This window comes from Pinus tabuliformis, chromosome 9, assembly GCF_031772625.1.
Source record: "Pinus tabuliformis cultivar Carrire ecotype Pingquan chromosome 9, CPIR1, whole genome shotgun sequence".
Taxonomy (NCBI): Eukaryota; Viridiplantae; Streptophyta; class Pinopsida; order Pinales; family Pinaceae; genus Pinus; species Pinus tabuliformis.
The window spans coordinates 360,960,333-360,982,760 of record NC_142307.1 but is presented as its reverse complement, the minus strand read 5'-3'; the positions used below and the strand labels follow the sequence as shown (position 1 = coordinate 360,982,760).

Here is a 22,428-nt window from a genome sequence, read left to right as displayed (position 1 = left end):
ACAGGGATATTGTTGGCATTATGAATTATGTGTTGTCCTTGATTGAAATGTACCTGATGTGTTGTCCTTGATGACAACCTATTTGATGAAATGGAATCCCACCTGATAAGTTGTCTTTTGATCTACTTGTTAAAGGTATAAACATGTTGTGTTTACAGATGTGACAAAATGCATGGTAGTTGTGTTTACAGATGCGAAAAAATGCATGGCATTTCACAAGAATTAGTTTAGAGGAATGATAAAGTTGGAAATTCAAGAACTATACGGCGGTTCTATTAAGCCAAGTCGCATATGCATGTGAGTTTAGTGAAGAAAAGTAGTGTATGGATTTTGTACCAAGGTATTTTAAATACTAGGGGTCCTTACCATGGTATTGGCCCATAGTAATGAGCACGACAAAGAATATTGATCATATCAAAGAATACCATTAGCATAACTATGGTTTTGACTCATGGTATTGGAAAAGGATAAAACTATGTAAGGTGATGAAGATCAAAGTGTGTGGTGCGTGCAAGTGATGGAAATCTCATGAACAGTTAGATCAAAGGAAAATATGCATCTTATGGGTTTTTTATGCTTTTCTTGATCTAAACTAAGTATGCACCTGAGAGTTTGATGATGGATGAGATCCAATAGATATAAAATAAGCATGCACTAATGAATACAATGATGGATCAGGATCATGAGACCTAAAATGACTTCTCATTATATGATCTGCTCATGGATTGGCTAGATCTAACTATTGATGCATGTGTTTCTTTGAAGTTCTTAAGAGCTATGCAATTTTAGGTCAAAATTTGCAGATCTATACACTGGTTGGTTTTAGGAAAACCGTGTATACACGTGGGTTTGCTTGTTCAAAGTAGCGTATACAAAGTAAGGATTTTTGTTCATAATCACTAATCAATCTGATCAGTGCTACTGCTTATCTGTTGTATGTCCATGATGTCCTCATGCCGATCTTGGTTGAGTGATAATATCTGAAGTAGAAATGATTAAATGATTAAGTTGAATGTGGTTATGAATTGATTGAAGAATGTTAATATTACTTACTGATTTTGATTGAAGATAAGAGATAGCTCTGTGAGTAGTTCAGAATGTTGTAGTAGATTTGAGTATGACTTAGTATTCATTATGGAGTTGCAGTAGTCAAGTTTTCAGCATTCAGTATTTTAAGGTCTCTACATGGGTTTATGTACAGAAAAGCGTGTATACACGTGGGTTGCCTTAAGTGAAGTAGTGTATATATTTTTACAAATGAATGATCACGATTGCACTTTATTCTATGTGTTGATACAACATTCTGAGTTCAGTTCTGTGTATTGGTTATAGTGATCTGACTATTCCAGTTGATTGGTTGAGTTTTTACTAAGTGTTAGTTTATTGGATTTTAGTGAATCGTTGATTCAGTTGTATTAGAAATTGTTTATTCAGTTGTATCATAAATTGATGTTTGGGTTTCAGTGATTATGTCCGTGATTGATAATTGGGTTTCAATGATTGATTGATTCAATTGTGTCAGCAATTGATGATTGGGTTTTAGTGATTGATTGATTCAATTGTTTCGGAGATTAATGGTTGTGTTATAATGATAATTTATAGTTTGGTTATTGATTTTGACCTTAAGTGCTAATAATGGGTCCAATCTAAAAATTGTGTGAAACGTGGCCTACAAGTTATGATGTGTTGAAGCAAGTGGATCCAATGTAAAATGTCATGAAACGTGGTCCATGGAGGATGCTGAGGGTTGGAACCTTGAGTGAGGAAGTCAAACCTTCTTGCCAGTAGTATCTAGTGATCAGATCGAGGGGTTGGAGCTCCCTTCTAGTAGAAAATAGAAAATGAGTGAAGGTTGTAGCCTTCTGCAGGTTGGTGCCTGTGTATTGGTACAAGTTTATGCCTGTACAAGAACCAGGTGGTTAGAGCTCCCTTCTAGTAGGAGCTACAGAACTAACGAAGGTTGTAGCCTTTTACAAGTGGGTGCCTATGTACTGGTATGAATCTACACCAGTACAATATTATAAAAGGATTTTTATTTATATTAAAGAAGACAAAGATGAGAGAAAAAGGTGGCTTTTTCCCGCATTGGGTTTCCACCTTAAACCTTTGTCTTCATGTATGTTGCTTATGTGTGATGGTTTATTTTTTTCTTACAGCACATGGTTACTGTTTATATAATGTTTAGCAAAGTATGGATGCACTAGCTGAAGACCAAAATATGATGAATTAACTGAATCATAAGTTCATAGGATGTACATTGGTTTTCTTAAGAAAAATCATGTACACATGTGGGTTCCTTTCAGTAAATTTGCGTATAGAAATTTGAATATGAAATGTAAAAAGTTATTGATTTGAAAATACTAATTCACCCCCCCTCTTAGTATTTTTCCCAACAAAGTGAACCATGCTAAAGGACCACATACATTGAGTGTGAATGGAAGGGGAGATTGCATCGATCCTTGAGTAACATTTGAGAAAACTAAAGGAATTTTGTAGTGTAATATGGGGTATATGACATTGTTGAGTGTACTGTGTACAAGAGCTTTGTGTGTTAGCACTACTGAGAAGAGGCCAAGTGTTCTTGTGCTACAATGAGAGGTTGTGTTTGCCTATGTTGTAGAGGAAAGAGGTTTAGTCAGCTGGTGTTGTTGTCTGAGATCGAGAGAGCCTGTTAAATAGAAGAGGGACGAGAATAGAAGTATGATGTTGCAGAGTGGAGAGAGGGTTGTGAGGACTCAGATGAGTGCATGTATTTAAAATGAATGGTGGGCTACTACAAAGTGAGAATAGGACAAAATGTTGTGTGGGCCAAAATTCTACTAAGGAGAATAGATTTGAAAGCAAGAAGGGAGGTTGTGAATTAGAGTGTGTAGTAAGTTTTATTTGAGTGTGTGTTGGAGCTTACATGTAGGAAGTTGATTTTTCCATATATATTCAGTGTTTAAGAAGGCTTCATGGCTGGTTCCTCCTACAAGTTGGTTCTTGCATAAATCAAAGGAGTTACAAGTTGGTGCTAGCAACAAATCCATAAAGTTGGTGCTTCAGTTGGTGATTTTGTTATGATGATCAGGTGTCTGCAAAAAGAGGTTGTTGGAGCCTCCTGCTAGTGGGTGGTAGAAAACAAACAAAGGGAGTTGGTTCTTATTATGAGTGGTGGCTCACAAATATTGATGTAATAGAGTAGGTGCTATTATTACATCATATAGCAAAACAAGCTTTGGTGGTTTTTCTCCCAAAAGGGTTTCCATGTTAAACCTCTATGTCTGATATGTTTGTTGCTCATGATGCGTATGATTGTATTTGGTGATATGGTTTTTCTTATGTTCTATTATGGTTTATGTCATATAATGGATGAAAATTTTGAATGAGAAAAGAAAATTTGACATAAAAAGTTTAAATTAGCATTAATATTGATTCACCCTCACCTGCTTTTAGTATTAACATTGTTTTCAACAATTGGTATCAGAGCATGGTTCCTTTCGGAACAACTTAATCAATCGAAGGTACAAAAAATGGAAACAATGGCGAATAAATCTTGGCTAACACTAGAGCGATTCTCATAGTTAAATGGATCAAACTATGAACTCTAGAGGAATAGAAGCCTCTTTAATGGCTTTATATGTTGATGTTTGGTGCTCCATGGTGAATGGAGCAAAATAATGGGATTAATCCAAAATCCAAGGAGATTATCTTGGAAGGGATATCAAAACGAGATGTTGATGAAGTAACGCATTATGAGATAGAAATGGAAATTTTGGACATATCACAATGTCTGAATGGGGGAGATAGTAATGTTGCTCTAGAGAAATCTAAAGAATCTTGTTGCTCAATTAATGAACTAGAACATGCAAAGGTTGTTGTTGGTGATGACAAGAAAATGGCGAAGAAGAAATCTCAGCGGAAGGAAGCTCAAGAGAAGGAATATATTTCTACCATTAAGGAAGTTGTTTATCATCACTCTCAAGCTAATGATGAAGAAGAATTAGAAGAAATTCCATGCTTCTCATAAGGTAAGCTATTGTTATATGATAAATGTAAAGAGATAGGACATTTATCTTCTAGATGTTTATGTGATTTTTCTGAACATAGAAATATCCATACATATAGTGGTTGTGAACATAGACCTACTTTTGTAGCAATAACTAATGACAGTACCTTAGAGGAAGAGGAGAGATCCTAGGTGTGCTCATCCATAAGAGAAAATATGAGCACCCCTGGTTGTGATGAAGATGGGATACTTCTCACGCCAATGGAAAGTCTTATGGTCACAGAGAGGAATCTAGGACTCTGTTGTGACCCAACTAGCACCTCTAATAGTGAAGAGAAGGATATGAATGAAAGGATATGTTAGCACTCCTCCCGATCTCCAAGGCTTAGGAAGAGTCTGACTGAGGTAACCACAGACCAATCTTTTAGCTTGGTAGCTAGCCCTACCAAGCCAGAGAGGGCTCTCTCTAAAGGATCATACCCAAGAGGTTTGGATAGATTAGGGTTTTAGGCTAGATGTAATGTGAAGAGGGTTGTTTGATTTGATTTTGGTTCGGTAGTCACAAGGATGGGTGATTTAGGTCAGAGGGACTAGGTCAGGACAAATGAAATATGATTGCAGACATTCAAAGGGGCAAGGTAGGTATGAAGCTTAACACTTAAAAGGTGATTTGATGAGATGGTTTAAGACTGATGAGGAGTTGGGAAGAGCATAAGAGATGTATTATTCCTAAACTGAGGAAAAATGGACAAAGTATGATAAATTACCCAAAATAGAGCATGAGCAAACATGTATTCTGCCTATCAACTTGTAAATTACCATATAACAGACATGGAATGGTTTATGAACTGATAAAACATTCATACAAATGATCACAAAGAAGAAGCAATGCTAAAAATTCATACCACATGTATCCCTGAAAAATAGCTACAACTCATCTATTGAAAATTGCCAAAATCTCGTATAATATTCTTTGATCACTAATATAGCATCCCTACTGAATCCAACATGTAAAATGACTAATAAAATACATAATATAGGCCAACAACCAACTCATCCTAGGCTCAGGAGTTGAATCCATGAGTGGAGGAGCAGTTGCAAGAAAGTCAGAACTGATAGCTGGAGTGTAGGGTGATCAAAGTGACTCATCTTTCCCTTTAGCAAACTGATTCATTACATGCCACATAGGCCATCTGACTGATGTATCTACCCTAGGTAAAAGGAAAAACATTATAATTACATCATCTAGATCAGTTACATAGGTAAAAATTTAATTTCCCCTAGATAAAAGTCAATTTGGAATGAAACGGTGAAAATTGTGGAAAATTGTCAAACACACAATGACCTCGTTAAACACACAGTGACCATGGTCGAATGCGTAGCATCCTATTTAAGCTTACTTTTGACCACCTTCCCGATGTCCAAATCTAGCCTGGGATAGCTTATTAGAAGGCTTATCCTGTCTAGTTTCCAAAACATCTCTTCGTTTTCAAAATGAGATTCATTTAACCCTCCAAAATTGAAATCTTCAAAGACTGCTCAGACGCACAGTGACCCAGCCAGAAAAGAGGCAGAAAGGTGATTTTTCGATAGTTTTTTACCCTTTTGGCTGAGCAGTTTTGCTCCAAATTCTTAGAAAAAGTACATGGTGCATGTCCTCATCATTCTGAATCCAAAAATTCTGACCATTTTCTCATTGGATTCTCCCAACAAAAGCGCAGCTTCCTAGGTGCTGCACATTTGACGATGTTGATTGTGCCAAAATTTCTTCAAAAAACACAGCAAAACATATCTTGCCAAAATTGTTCAAAAATGGCCAAAACTGGTGGGATGACAACTGGCTATATGTTTGAGACATGGAGTGATGCCTCACAAGTATATCCAACCTCTTTTTCTCCTCTTGCTTGGTCAAAGCCTCAATTTTTGCATGAGCTCTTTTGAGCTTGGCTCATGCAATTTTGTCTCTCATAGCATAGTGCTTCACCATCCTTCTTTGAATATCTTTTTCCTTCTTCGTCTTGTCTAAGAGGTTCTCCAGATAATCATTTACCTTCTCAAGCCAATATTCTCAGTTTTCATTTACCATCTTGGCAAATTTCTCATTGAAGGTGAGTTGATTGGCGAGTTCTTCCTCCCTTTTCCTTTCTTGCTCCCAGGCTCTTTTTAGGCCTCTAGTCCTTGGCCTTCTTCTTGGCACTTGTTCATCAATTTTCTCACCATATTCCCCATATGCCTCATCAAGTAAGGTCTTACCATTTTCAGCCTCTCTCTTTGCCTTTTTGAGCTCAATCTCCATCAGCTCATGTTTGACCTCAAACTGCCTATTTTCCTACTTCTAGTAGGAAATGATCCATTTGGCCCTTTGCAAGTTGACCTCGAGCTCTCCTATGACTGCATTCTTCTCCTTGATGAAAATAGTTGTGCTTTTACTGTCATCATGTTCATCAGATTCAACTAACTAAAAACCATGCTCTATCTCGTGGAGGTCTTCCTCCTGTTGCTAGATCTTTGCCTCTTCAACTTTTTCCTTATCCTTTTGTACCTACTTTGTCGATGAAGAAGGCAAGGCCCCTCCCATAATAAGTGGGGCAAACAGTTGCCTATGCTCTCTCTGATAGGTATATGCCAAGGTACCTAAACCAACCCTTTTGGGCTTGTTGCTCTCACCATGCTCAATATGCTCCTGCTCGGTTCATTTATATCTACCACGTGAATGAATAGGCTCATGAAGTGGTGATGATGGAGGTAATGGTGTGGTTGACTCATCATATGAAGATGAATGATATATGGATTGAGGTGGAGGAATGGAGGTGGGTGGATGAAAGGATGAAGGTGCCTCTTGGCCATGCTTAATAGGTGGGACTGTGAAAACCTCATTGGATATGAAAGTATCCAATGCAATGTTAAGATGATAGAGGTGGTGTAGGACTATCATTTTGATGAGAGAATGGTGAAATATGCTCTCCATTTGATGATCATGATCTTTCCTTCGGGCAATGTATGACATCTTGTCGATATCCCGGTAAATATAATAGGGCAGATTGGGCATTTTGACTCTTGTAAAATGCGTGAGTAGATCGAATATGATAGGAATAGTGTTATATACCTAGGGGGGGTAATATGGGGTACCAAGGGAGGTACCCAAGGTAATAATGTAATAATGGGATGGGCCATAGTAATAAATAAGGTGGTTAACCCATATCATGTAAGGGACCACAAGCAGTTAATAATAATGTAATGGGCCCATGGTATTAGTTTGATGGTATGAGGGAACCATGGTAATGACCCATGGTATTGTATGTATGAGGCCTATATAGAAGCTAGAGACTCCAAGTCAAGGAATAGTCAAGGATTATTGTATGAACAGGCATATGGCTTGTGGAGTGTTCTCCTTCCTTAAGGAGTGAATGTATGGTGTTGCCCTACCATAAGGGTTTGATCAATAAAGAAGCATTTCTATATATTTCTATCTTGTTATTCTTTGGTTATTTCTATTATCGTAATATCTTTGGGTCAGATCTACAACAAGTGGTATCAGAGCACTTTCTTGGGCACAAAAGTGGAGAATTTTCAATCTTATTATTCTTGGTTTTATTTCTATTATCATAACATTTCTGGGTTAGATCTACAACAAGTGGTATCAGAGCACTTTCTTGGGCACAAAAGTGGAGAATTTTTTATTTTTTTTTTTCAAGATTTTGGGGGCAGCGAGTTTGCAGATCAGATCTATAAGTTTTAGTGCATGATCTACAAAACCTATTTGCAGATCTGTATTCTTTGTGAAAAAATATCCAATTTCAAAAAAAAAATCGGTTGAATTGGAGTCCGGATGAAGGAGATATCGCTGATCTAAAAATCAGTGGGGTTGCAGACAATTTTTCAGAACAGCGAGTTTGCGGCACAGATCTGGACGTCCTAGTGCAAGATCTGAAAAATCTAATTGTAGATCTGGATTTTTTGAGAAAAATTACCCAATTTCAAAAAAGAAATCAGTCTAATCGGAGTCCGGATGAGGGAGATATCGCTGATTTAAAATCAGCTCTTTTTGCAGAAATTTTGGTGACGGCGGGAGAGTTGCAGTGCAGATCTGAAATTTTAGTGCCTGTATCAGGATTTCTATCACATGGGCAGATGCAGAATGAATGTTCCATTTCTGAAAACAGGTCATAATAGGGATTCTGAGCAATATTGACGAAACTGTGACAATTTCAAATTTTCGCCAAGTAAGTGAATTTTTCTCAAACCCTCTTCATGGCGATTCTATATTTTACAGGAAAAGATGATGGTCCTACTATTGAAGAATTCATACAAAGATACAAGTCCACACATGGGACATATTGGAATATTCCAATGATGATTAATATGAGAGATGAGGCTCAAAAGTGGAATTTATCACTTGACTTAAAGCAGTTGCTCAAACTTTCAGATGCAGAATTTGAAAAAGTCTCTTTGGACAAATGGTCTCGGGCTAGAAAAAAGGAGAATGAGACACATAAGCGGTTAATTGCTACGGGTGTCTCCTTATTGCAGGTTCATGGATTGATTCAGAAAGAGAAGATCATTGTTTCTATAAATCCTAGTTGCAAGCATAATTTTATCAATGTTAATTTGGTAAAAAAATTGCAAGTTCCAACAAAACACATTGAAAATACACAGGTTGATGATGAGAATGTTCAAGTGTACAAGGATTTGAAGATTTCTATGGATACGTATGTGTTGCATAGTGATTTTTATGCTTCAAATATGGATAACATAGATGTTGTTTTGGGATACCCTTGGATGGAATCAGTGGGTACTATCAATATTAATGTACAGAAAAAATTCCTGAAGCTCTGGTATAAAAAGAAAAAAATTACATTACAGGATATTTCCATTAATAAATAGGTAGAGTCCAAGGAGCCTGAAGCAGAAGATGTTCCAGGGTCTGACATATTAGATGATGAGCCAGTGATGATAGACAATCAAACACAAACAGAGGCTGAAGTAGAAAAGGTTATAGGTGCTGATACATCAAAGGAGGGCTCAGTGGTTGAAGTAATATTGAAAGATAAGACACCACAGCAGGCACCACAACATGCACCAGATAACAGTCAAGCTCCCGTAAGGGGTGAATTAAAGAAAAAGCCATCATGGATTCAAACTTCAACATATCATCACCCACATCACCCCGCAAGATAACCAGCAAGATGGCAATCAATTAGCCACATGTACAACAACCCCCGCAGGACAGATAGAGAGGAGCGAAGATCCACCTACTACACATCCACACAGAAGAGCTACCACAGTGAACTTCCGTCTCAAGCGAGCGAGGCACCAACAAGATCAAGGGTTCACCTTTCTCTTGGATGGCTAGATGCACATGCATGGTACCAGTGGACTACTTTTTTGAGTAGATCTTATTATTTGTGTTCTTCCCATGTTTCGGGGACGAAAAATGCTTAGGGGGGTGGAATGTTATATACCTAGGGGGGATAATATGGGTTACCAAGGGAGGTACCCAAGGTAATAATGTAATAATGGGATGGGCCATAGTAATAAATAAGGTGGTTAACCCATATCATGTAAGGGACCACAAGTAGTTAATAATAATGTAATGGGCCCATGGTATTAGTTTGATGGTATGAGGGAACCATGGTAATGACCCATGGTATTGTATGTATAAGGCCTATATAGAGGCTAGAGACTCCAAGTCAAGGAATAGTCGAGGATTATTGTATGAACAGGCATGTGGCTTGTGGAGTGTTCTCCTTCCTTAAGGAGTGAATGTATGGTGTTGCCCTACCTTAAGGGTTTGATCAATAAAGAAGCATTTCTATATATTTCTATCTTGTTATTCTTGGGTTATTTCTATTATCATAATATCTTTGGGTCAGATCTACAACATAATGCTAGCATTAATTTAAGTAGCATTTACGAGCGGTTAGAAAATGTGAAACAAATAAAAAATAATCTATGCTTTTGCCTCCCCGCCTCGGGAAGAGGCTAAATAAGATAGTAAATTAATATGTGCTTAAAAACTTTAATTATACCTAATCTACCAAATAGACAAACAGCTCACACAATTGTGGCATTCTTTCTTACCAAGAGAAGTGTGCATAATGCCCTTCATACTGAAAATGCAGTTGTCACAACATAGGACATGAAGTTTTTTGTGGTTGTTCTTAAAGTCCGGTGCCCAGTCAAAATCGTGTTCACTGAACAATCATGGTGAAATGGTTAATTAAATTTTTTATTATATAAAAAATAAAAAAATTGATTAAAAATAAAAGATAAAAGTAATAAAGTAATAAATAAAGTTAAATTAAACCAAAAAAACATGTGGAACCAAGTGGGTCTTGCATGCAGCAGCCCCTTCTAGATCTTCGGCCTTCAACTCCAACATCAGCCAAGTGGTTGCCCCTTCTAGATCTTCGGACTTTGACTCCAAGATGAGACTCTTCATCTACCTTGGATCCTACTTATGAAATGGATCTACATATCCACCAAGATTTTGTTGTCCACAAACACACAAATCTCCTCTTATGAAATCGATCCTCCCTATCTGCAAAGATTTTGTTGTCCGCAAACACCACTAATGCTCAACTTTTGTTGTCTGCATTCACCTGTATTGTCTGCATTCACTTGTATTGAGAAAGCAACACTGATTACAGTTTTCTGGCAGTGATCTAAAAGGAAGTAACAATCATTGGTCTGGTAAGCGAGGGAAAATCCTCCAGACACCCAAAGAAAACTAAAATGATCTCTTTATAGTATTGAAGCAAAGCATAAAAAACTGACGACAAAGAGGAATAGATAATGTGAATGCTCCCAAAAATTCCCATAACGCAATGAAATATTGCAATAGGGATTCAACCTAGAAACCTATTTATCATGATTGAAGGTATGAGCCGAAATACTCTTAAATTTGAATCTTTGTTTGCAGAGGTTGAAGAAATGAGGGTTTTCTGTAGATGTCAATGCAGTTAATGTGTCGTTACAAATGTTGATGTGAAAAAATGATAAATCTGGGGTTTCTAGCGAGGTCAAAATGCTTGAGAGCGAGAGCTTGGGTGGTGGAGAAATGAAGCCATTGAAGGCCAAGCTTATGGAGAATAATAAAGTTGGGGTCGATATGCCTAGTTTGCAATCATCTTGTTCAGGCATTGATGCGGACGAGGACAACATACCAATAGGGAAAATTTTGATCTGGAAACAAAAGGATTTTCAAAATATGGACAACATTGACGATTATACTCCTTTAAAGAACATTATTGCTGTCAAAGAAGGCAAGATTTTGAAGAAACATATTGCTCTGAAGGAGGAAAAGAGTAGAGACAAAGCTATGCAGGATAGTGGCTATGATGTTAACATAACCTCAAAATTTCATGAGGAGACATGGTCTGGGCAAAGGTGAAATATCATCCTTGGTGGCCAGGTCAGGTGTACAATCCAGCATTTGCCTTGCCCATGGCACAAAGTAAAAGAAAATCAATGCTTATGACATCAACTTTCGATGGATCGACATATGCATCAACTGAATCTACTGCGACTGGATAAGCTATTGCTTTATGCTGGGTAAAATGGTGAGCAGCAAGAAAAGTGTTTCCTGGATCAGAGTCTGATCTCTCTATGAATGTTGTTGACTCTATTTGAGAGGGACGACAAGGATATTTATCTTCTTGAAGAATTCATACTATAATTCTTCACGATACGATAAACCAAGTTTGCTTTTTACCTTATTATTTCGCTAATGGTATTTGTCTTCCATTCCTTTATTGTTGTGAGTTGGAGTCCCCACTTGGACCAATGTTTATGTGTTCGGTTATGCTACCTTTCCATCATTATAAAGATCAATGAAGGAGAATGGAAGGCAAGGTTCATGGACATCTGCCATTTCTTGACCCCTCATCATTCTCAATAAATCCTTCTTGTTCTAACCTTCTTGTTATAACAAGATGTAGGTAAGGTATCAAGGTGGTGGTTGAAAGACCCTGCACTATACTTGAGAACTCCATTGTCGAAAGATTGTAACGTGAGTAATATTGTCCCATTCTTCAATTTTTTGCAAGAGATGAGACTACATGTAGCCGCTATGTGGTCCAATAGCATGTGCTGTGCAACTCCATGTAGTCTAGGTCTAGCCAGTGACATGTGCTGCCAGGTCTAGCCAGCGACATGTGCTGCCAGGTTTAGCCAGCGACATGTGCTGCCAGGGAGACATGTGTTGTGGCGCACTGGTTATCAGAGAGAGACATGTGTTGTGGCATGAGAGAGACATGTATTGCGGCGTGTTGGTTATCAGAGATATGTTATATGTACAAGTATGTTCTTCAGAGATATGTTATATGTACAAGTATGTTCTTCATCGATTGCCATTTAATGTCTTGGACTAATTCCAGCATTAATTTAAGTAGCATATACGAGTAGTTTGAAAATGTGAAACAAATAAAAAATAATCTATGCTTTTTCCTCCCCGCCTTGGGAAGAGGCTAAATAAGATAGTAAATTAATATCTGCTTAAAAACTTTGATTATACCTGATCTGCCAAAAAGACAAACAACTTAATTAATACCAACATCAGCCATATCGATTACTATAGTCCCAACCAAGCCTACAGTAGGGACTAATAATAGTCAATGCCTTGCTAAACGTTTAGTCGACGATCGTGAAACATGTCGTAGGCGGCGATGTGAAAACTTTGGAATTTGTGTTGATTGAATGAAATTATTTCAGAATATGTTAAAATAATTTAAATATAATTTTGTAATCAAGGGTTTTTAATGAATTTAGAGAGGGCATACTTTATGGTATAGTTTAAATGTCGTACAATTTAATTTAAAATAATGGATAAGTTTTCTATTTAGTTTATCTTTCGAAGGTATTCAAATTGCAATATTGAAATGTTTACATAGAAATAAATGTGAATATAAATTTTTAATAGATTTTTTTTATAATAGTAATTCTAAAATTTATATAAATAAAATATTTTGAAATTATTAATTTAAATTATAAAAATTGATGGCTAATGTTTTTTTAAAGTTTTGTAAAATTATATTTTTCATCATTTCTAGTAAATCACCTTAATCAAGTAGGGGAATTGAATTAGTCACTTCATATCAAGGAGTACTTTAACAGAGCATGCGATCACCATCGTGAACAAAAATTAACTATTAAACTTTATAAAAATGTATAAAATTTTCTTTCTTTTTTCATATATATATGTATGTATGTATGGATTTTTTTTTTTCATATATACATATATATTATACTTACAAAAAATATTAAAAACAAGAAATCAAAAGTTATTAAAATTGAAATTTGTTATCATTAAATTTTCACAAATGGCAAAATTTTGAAATGTATTATAATGTTTTTTTTTGTCAAGTTCTCTGTGTTCTTCCAAGCTTGACCCAGGGGCATCTAAGCCACCAAAGTCCCCTGGGCCACACAATCCATAAGATGACTGGATTTTAACATGTCTCCTCCCCTCGCATGGGGCAACACCCTCCGTGACGTTTGATTCTTGGTTGCCTTGCTAACGATGCTCATCCTCAAACAGTTGTACTATGTTGAAAAAATATATTATAATGATTATTTAAGATAATCAAATACATTTTATATATAACATACAAATCCAACATTAACGCTTATATTTATTTTTATGAAAATTCTTTTAAAAACCTAAAAATTATAATTTTTTTTTTAACATATATTTCAATTTCTATTTTTTTAAATTCTTCTAATATATTTGTTTTTTAAATAAATTTGTATTTCAAACTCTTTCCATATTCTTTTAACCATTTTTATTTAAAATTTTTGGTATTTTATAAAATAATATTTAAAAAAACTCATTAATTATTCCGTAAGAATAATTGTATTTATTATTAGAAACTGAAGACGATGACTCTTTCTCGGACATGGATTTTTTTATAATTTCCTCAAGATCAGGAATGGGTCCCACGTTCATAGTCACTCGTCTGAGTTGGAACGTGACCTGCGCAGGCACACTCAATGAGAGCTGGACTCCCCAGATTCGTTAGACCACAAGAAATAGATGACGGGGACAGATTGTCACTATCATGTGGGCCATACACGTGCGAATGTCGGCTGTATTTCATGACTCCAAGCTGCCCTCTGAAAGCCGATTCATTTGGCGTGAATAATGAATAGATATAAATAATAATATTAAATTATATATTCAACGGATAGTTCCGGTCCACGACGGTGGCGGGCAAGGCAGTGTACATTTATATAAATGTAATATTTCCTAAATTTTATTTTTCTCAAACAAGTATACGTTAATGTTACACTTAAATGTGAAATGTCGTTTCAACTTTTTCGAACAAATCCGCGTCATATTACAAATGAGTGTCATATCTAAATATGTAATTGTTTGTCCCTCCATTTCTGGAATCTATTTTCTAACTATTACTGGAAAAAAATTGAGATGTTGGTCCATAGGAGAATTGCTTTTTTGGGTAATGTCCACCCATCTATCAATCCTATTCCGCAATCTACTGGAAGGGTGTACTCGGCTTCAAATTACTTTTGTCCCTTAACAAGGATGTATATTTTTCCCGACTTTTTAATTTTATTTTGCGAGTTAAATGTCATTGACTTCAAATTACTTTTGAATTTTAATTATTTTTCTTCTTTTGTATTTTAGAGAAATGAGTATTTTTTTAATTGTTTATTTTTCTTTTTTTTTTAATATAATTATTTTTATTGAAGCCAAAAAAATTATTATTTTTTTAAATAAATTAATTGTTGATTTCTTTGAAAACATGGAAATTGTAATCAAAATAGTGTGAGTTACCACTATACTCTACTTGATAAATCGCATATGTTTTTTGCACACCATTTCAAGTTAAAGATTGTTCTCAAATGCGGAGGGATAAGGTCAATTAGGCGAAAATTTGGAAAACCATTAAGCTATATTTATGTTGTTATCAACTTTCCCTCATTAATAGTTCAAGAGGGTGCGGGTACGAAGAGACCTGGTAAAATTTGCCAAACTATTATTTTATAATTTTGTTTTTATAATTGTGTGATAAAATTTATATTATAGGTTTTTGTCATTTTATAAAATACTAAATATTGAAAATTTTTAAATAGATTTATGTTTGAAATTATTGTTGTTTTTTTTATTAAGAAGAAAGAGTAAACAAATTATTTTATAGTGTTGTTAGTCAATATTTGCTTAAGGTTTATACATAGAGAACCATATAAAATCGAGCTAAAGTTTGCTAAAATATATTAGGTTCAGTGCCAATATATTGATCTAAAATGGATAACTATATAATTTCTCATCTATCTTGGTACTTTCTCAGTGTAAAAATTCGTGGAATTAGTTTAATGACCCATTTCAGAGGAGGTCCTAGTTTTGACATTTGGGGTTTGGAAACATCCACGCTCATTTTGAGGCATTAAATCAAAACTTTTGAGGTCAAAATTTTTGTGGGTTTAGAGGTTAGCCCCTCCACATTGTTCTACATAAAAGAATCATTCCTACTGTGTGAAAATCACCTCAATCAAAGTTCATATGCAAAAGTTATGCCTCTTGTAACTAAATCTATGTTATTGACCACCATGGTATAAAGTGGATGCCACATCAACCCCCATTACGTGTTAGGCCAGTCACATGTGGACTATCGTGAAGATTCTAGAGCTTCCAAAACCTTAACACTATTTGAGGGTTGCGGCATGCAAAAGCCCTAACTTAACCCTCAGTGGCTATCAAACTATGTTAAACATTGGGCTATTAGAAAGAGAAGAGGTTCCATTGCTTTAGTATTGTTATTGTTCTTTGGTTGAATAGAGCATCTATAGGTGGAATATGGAGCATTCATTTTGTTGGTCACTTAATATTAAGTTATATATAAAATTAAAATTAATTTTATAAATTTGGTGTCACATTATTGTTAAAAAAAAATTGATATTTCAAGTTAAAAAAAATTGCAATGCCCTACTTAATCTTATCATGCAAATTTTATTAGTGTTTAAATTACCTGAAAATATTGACTTATAATTATCAAGAAATATTGGTAGATACCTACATTTGTGAAACTGTAAATTTATTTACTGATATAAATTTTGTTATTGTTATAATTCAATTCCCAACTTGTCTTCTCAAAATTAATTTTGGGATAGGATATGGCCTCCTTCCGTTCATTCCAAATTAAATATCCATATCCCAAAATGTCTTCTCAAAATCTACTTGGGAGAAGATATGGTCTTCTCGAGTTAATTTCCAAGTTAAATATCCATATCTTATCCCCAAAATATCTTCTCAAAATCTACTTGGGAGAAGATATGATCTTCTCCAATTAATTTCCAAATTAAATATCCATATCTTATCCGCAAAATGTCTTCTCAAATCTGCCTGGGAGAAGATATGGTAAGAAAAGTCAAGGATACTAAATGAAAGGATGAGGGGGTAGTCATGACATTAATGATAGGTGGTTGAGGTGGATGGGAGGAAGAGGCATAAAAGGGGAAGGATGATGAGAGGAGAGGGGGGGATCCTTGGTCTTGGTTTTGGTTTTGGAGGATTTTGATTCTGAAGGAGGGATGTGGAGAAAGAGGAGGGAGATCAAATTTGGATCTTGAGAGTGTTTGTTAAACTTGGACACACTACATCTAGTTGGACTTGGGCTCGGAGGGCTAGGGAACTTATGGAGGTTCCCTAAGCTAGGAAATACTTCCTAGTTGGCTGGGAGGAAAATTCAGTCGGGTAGTTAAGAGGAGCATCCTAACAGAATCAGGAACTCAGGAGCATCTCAACTAAGCTGTTGGAACAGGTATTCCTCCGTTTCTTGATTACTTATGTAAATGGTTACAATGAAATTCTTACTTATTTAATTTTTGGTAAACAAATTTTAATGGTATATTGTCATCAAATAAATGTTTAGATAGAAATAAGTTATTTCCCATCTTATTGTGTTTAAAATTAGAGAAACTTAGTTTTTAGTTAGAGGACCCTAGGAGGGAGCCTCACATATGATATCAGGGCCATGTTTAAACTCTTTAGGACCTTATGGGCTCTGCATATGTTTCGGTTGTCCATATGACTGTAATCAATCATTAAATTTTGAATTCAATTACACAATAGAAAATAGTATAGTGGATTGTGCAAACATTACTGCACCAAAGTTCTCAAATTGTGGAAATATATAACATTATACTGCCCTAATATTTCCTGCTATTTTCAAAAATATATACAAACGTCTTACACTATATTAAGTGCCCTTGGGTATTCCAGAAAATGAGAATTTATGTGATATCTAATATCTACATTCATAACTGTCATTTAGTCCACTATTAAAGTATTATGCGTAACCTAAACCCGAAACATCCTAAGAAGATCACATAGTGGGGTCGGTGGTCTGTTCAACGCGTCATGTAGGTCAAAGTTTATATATGGTACATACCATGCTATCTTCATCTGTTCAGCCAGTTTCTCCAATGTTGCATAAATTTCCTCTATTTGAGCATGTGATCTATCATCAGCACCTTGGAGACCACATCTGCAACAATGGTTGTGCTAATTATACAAGTAGGTACTCCTCCTCCTCAACTCCCAAGACTCATAAGTACAAAATCTCATACAAACCACTGTCATACTTTGCCCTTTCTATTATTTCAACTCCACAGCAGGAAAAAATTGGTCCTCAAACATATTCGAACCAATGCACTGTGCAAAGAGCCAAGATCTGATTCTTCATCGAAGAGGGATGAATATCCCAGATTGAATCCAACCTTGAGCATCCAATTTCCTATTTGGATTGAATTGTTATGGAGGGTGTCTCTAGCATTTGGGGGGATGAGATTACCGAACCAACATAGTCTCAAACAACGATAGAAGTTGTCCCCGATACTACTAAAGGTCAGTTCATTTCTGTTCTCCTCCTTGATGCCTTCATTGCCCTCTCTTTTCTCACAACTAAGGTGGTCTACCTTGAAGTTACAGACTTTTTAGAGAAACGTGAGAGAGAAAAAGAAATTAGAGGAGGAGGAAGCTAAGAGAAAGAAGGAGAAAAATCCCACGTAGATTAAATTAGCCAAGTCTGGGCCCATAGGCTTTGGACAAAGGCTAGAAGAAGAGGATGATTAAGTAACATTACAAAAGGTGATTTCTAGGCTTCAGTGAATTGTATTTAAGACCTTTTCACATGTTGGTAAACAATCCAGATCCAAAGGCTTGCACAACCTGTATATTATATAACACTCTGCTGTTTTTTTTTTCCTTCATGGATTTCAATCAATTTCCCTATTCATTGTCAACATCAAGCTTAAACGGAGAAATATTCGTCTCAGATAAAAACATTTTTTTTTGGTACTTATCATTTCTCCCTTGGCTAATTGTCACTATTACTATTGCATTCTCTAAAACATACATTAGTAAGAAAGCAATGGTGGCTTTTGAAGTACTACATGCACCAAAAGCATTTAGTACTCTAGTAAGCCAATTCAAAAGCCTAGCTTTTGGGTGCAAGTCCCTGAGATAATGTTTTAGGCATGCCGGTTCTAACATTGCTTAGGGATGCATGTGTGTTTTGTGAGCCCCTTTGTTTGTGATTTTTATCTTTGTGATTCCTTTAATACAAGCTTTACTTAGTTAGCATAAATCCACTGTAATCCTAAATCTATTAATCTCCCAGATTGACCAAGGTTAGAAATGATTGAGATAACATCTTAGAATTTTTTTTAAATCAAATTGATACTTAATAGATTTAGGTCAAGATGGACCTCTCAGCACAATTACACGACATATCACTAGTTCAAGATTTAATTCCACATTAATATGACCTATGCTATAACTTGTATTCAAACTCTATACAACATAGCCCTGGGAATAAATAGGCTAAGACAACAAATTTTCTTAACCACTTTCTATGTTTCTTGTTGGATTTGAAATTTTCAGCTCGGGATCAATCTTCTACATTTGGGCGACATATCATGGATAATTTTGTTGCTTAAGTGGCCATTATGGAAGGATATTTAATTATTCAGTGTTGGAAGTTTCAATCTCTTAATATCTTCAAATCTTTCTTCTTTAGCCTTTACAAGATCATGAATGAACAACTACTCTTTAAAAATTGTATCTAGATTTATAAGTATTCCTACATGCCTGCCATATTAATCATTTTCCTTTCAAATACAACCATTAATTGTATTTTTTTATTAAGAAGCTGGAAACAAGGCTTTTGTTTAGTTGTTGTTCCCATGAATGAGAGATGGTGCTTTTCCCATCAATCTTGGGGAGTTAGAAGCTAGAACTAGAACATTGTGTCGTGGTTGGAACTGTTCTATGGTACGAGATTCTGCATAAGGAGTTTTAATTTCCAGTTAAATAGCCAACAAGGAAAAAAAACATAACATGTCCCTATTTCTATTTAAATATATAGAACTTTGAGATCTGAAATATTGCTCTTGTGACAAACTCCTGGTCCAAAAGCTTTTTGCTTTGCCATTTTTCCTAGCTGCAGAAGTTTGACATTTCTTGTTAGACACATAGTCAGGGCATGCTTCCCAAGTCATTGAGAAAATGAGGGCACATAATAATGACAGAGTTAAGATTAAGCACTAGCAATGAGTTTCATGGACTCAAAATGGTAAACAAAAGATCAGTGACCAGTACAGAGTTTAAAGAGAAATAGATCGCTCAAAAGTATTTTTAACTACAGAACTTCTTTAAAATTTGTCTAAGACCAACTAATTACCCATTGGCGAAGGACATAAGGGAAGATTCGCCAAATGATAACCAAGTCTAAAAAAAGATCCAAGCCTAATGAAGCATTCATAACATGAGATTTCTTGAACAGCACTTGCAGTACCTTTAATACAAAATAAGGGGGACATTCCATAGGTCTCATGATTTGTTTCCCTCGTTTCTTTATTGTTTACAACTGTAGACCTGAAATAACAGCAGAAACAATTATCCCCCATCAAAACTGAGAAAAAAAAGAAGGGCACTCCACCTACAAATGTCAAGCAAAAGATCTGGCATCCGTTTAAGAATGATTCAGGCCAGCAGGTTACACCTTCCTTTTGGCAAGACTTCTGACCTAATCAAGAATTTAGAAAAAAAAAATAGTGCACCATCCATAGAGGTCAAAATCTATGCTCCTTGTGAATTAATTGGGGACATTCATACCCTGCTCATCCACCTATTGCATGCCCATACCATTGCTGGAACTTCCATCGCATTCCAATATATTATATTTGCAAAAAGGGATTATTACCAATAAGAGAAGAGAATTTCAAGACATTCCAACAAATTTCCAAGGAAAGTGAATGCACCGACTAGGAAATGTGTCTAGCGAATGTGTGGAGACACCCCCATAATTGTAGGAAATGTCGTGGTCCCTGACATAGGGGATCCTATCCAAAATCCTTAAGCTATATATATATATATATATATATATATATATATATATATATATATATATATATATATATGAAACAATGACAAGTCACACCTATGAACGTTTCTTCCATTGAATTCCTCATCACATAAATGTAGGAAACATGGGGGCACATGCTCCTCATCTGAGGAAGCACATCCCTCTGTAACACTAGATATCGGAACCTCATGGTTGAGCGTGAACAAAGAGACTAGGCAATTTAGGAATCTATAATTCCTATTCCTTTGCCGGAATTAACCATATACAACCAAGGTCAACTACTGCAAACATCTCATACGAGAATTGAAACATAGACTCCCTTAAATGCACTGGAGCACGAGAGGGTGGTCTTCCCAAGAGACCGCACAACAGAGAAGGTGAACTCCTTATCCTAAATCATGTTAGCTTAAGAGGGAGGACTTCATGGATGAATGGAGGTTGGGTAAGATGGCTAGAGTTTCATTGAAAGCAATTGTGGTAGCTCTCTGGTCCTGTCTGCATTCTGAGCACTGTGAGTTTCACTGAGTGAGATTTGGAGCACAACTAATGCATCTTCCCCTTGCAGTCTCATAGCCCTGCTTGCAGGTGGGCTCTACAACGGGTGCCTGTGATGGTAGGTGAATTGCTCATTTGCAACCAGTTTGGTGGTCAACTTCTGAGAAATGATTAGTGTATATCCCTATTATAGTGTCCGCATTTTTATTTTTTCTATTTTATGAAAATATGAATGCAAAGTTAATAGATATTGCTAGTCTGAGGCAAATTGTTTCATATACATTTGGGTAAATATAGGGTAAGAAAATGAAGGAATGCATGCATGAGAATCAATACTAATCTCATTCTCTTTTTAATTTATTCAATTTTATAATCTTGTCCATTTAATTCCATGAATGTTGTTGTTTGTGTTAAAAAAAGATGACTAGATAAAAACCTCTGTAAGTTGCATATATACATGAATTCCAGTTGGTTACTGTCCAAAATTTGTTTATGCGTTGGTAAAGTTCATTTTACTTTACATCTAAAATCTGACTTGTACAAAAGCCAAATGGTTTTGTGCCTTCATTTTTGTGAAATACTTCTGTTTGTATTGCAGATTTATAATTCTAGAATTATGTTCAGTAATCAAAACTATGTTTGTCCATACCTCTTTTTAAGAGAATTTCCCTCTTTAACTGAAATTTAATAAGAGAAATCACATAAAGGTATTCAAGGGAAGGGACAAGTTGTATCATTTTTCCCTTGATGTCTCTATGAATTCCTAGAAAAAAAATCCCTCTCAGCAACTGTGGTGATTAAAGTGATGAAAAATTGTCAATTTCGAGCAACCAATAACTCTCACATAACAGAGGCATGGGTGCGTCCACAGATGATTTCCTCACAATAGCCTACTACAGTATGGGATCTTGGGGATGAGAATAGTATTGGAATAGAGAAGAGACAACCACTTAAGAGTCAATGAAATCTTATCTAGCGATGTTCCTCTATTTGTATCACTGTTGTGGAGGATTGAATAAATGGAATTTGGTTTTGTGCATGTTTACAAATGATAAAATTACATGAAATGAATTATATAAAGAAAATCCTCAACTTGTAAATTTTAGGTAAATAGGTCATTTACTATAAGTTGTTTTTGGAGAAAAGTCCTGGGAGGGAATTGAGATAATGTTCATTAATTACCCAGCAATTATGTCCCCTTTTCTCTAGGCAACAAGTACAACTTGATAATCTTTTTCAAACCAAACTGTCATATTCATAGCCATTATGGCAATGGTCCAGGAAAGAACAACTTCAAATACTAATTTATAGATTCCAATTTTCATCCCTTTGTTAGCTAGAGGTTGTACACTGAAATAATTATCATATTCATACATGTCCTAAATTTACAATTAGTGCTCTGAAATTTCTAGCTAGATCTTGACACCTATCTCGACTCAGCACAAGTAATCCATTTCCAGTACCGATGATCATCTATTCTTGTGATGGCCATTACTCTTGCTGAAATTGATAGATAGACTCCTCCAGTAGCCTTATCTAGCCAAACTTCCTTGGTACCAT

General features: G+C 35.6%; 1 pseudogene; it reads left to right on the top strand.

Moving 5' to 3' along the window:
• The first annotated feature begins 17,501 nt into the window (after positions 1-17,501).
• On the top strand, positions 17,502-18,080 carry LOC149148702 (uncharacterized; annotated as a pseudogene).
• Positions 18,081-22,428: the final 4,348 nt, after the last annotated feature.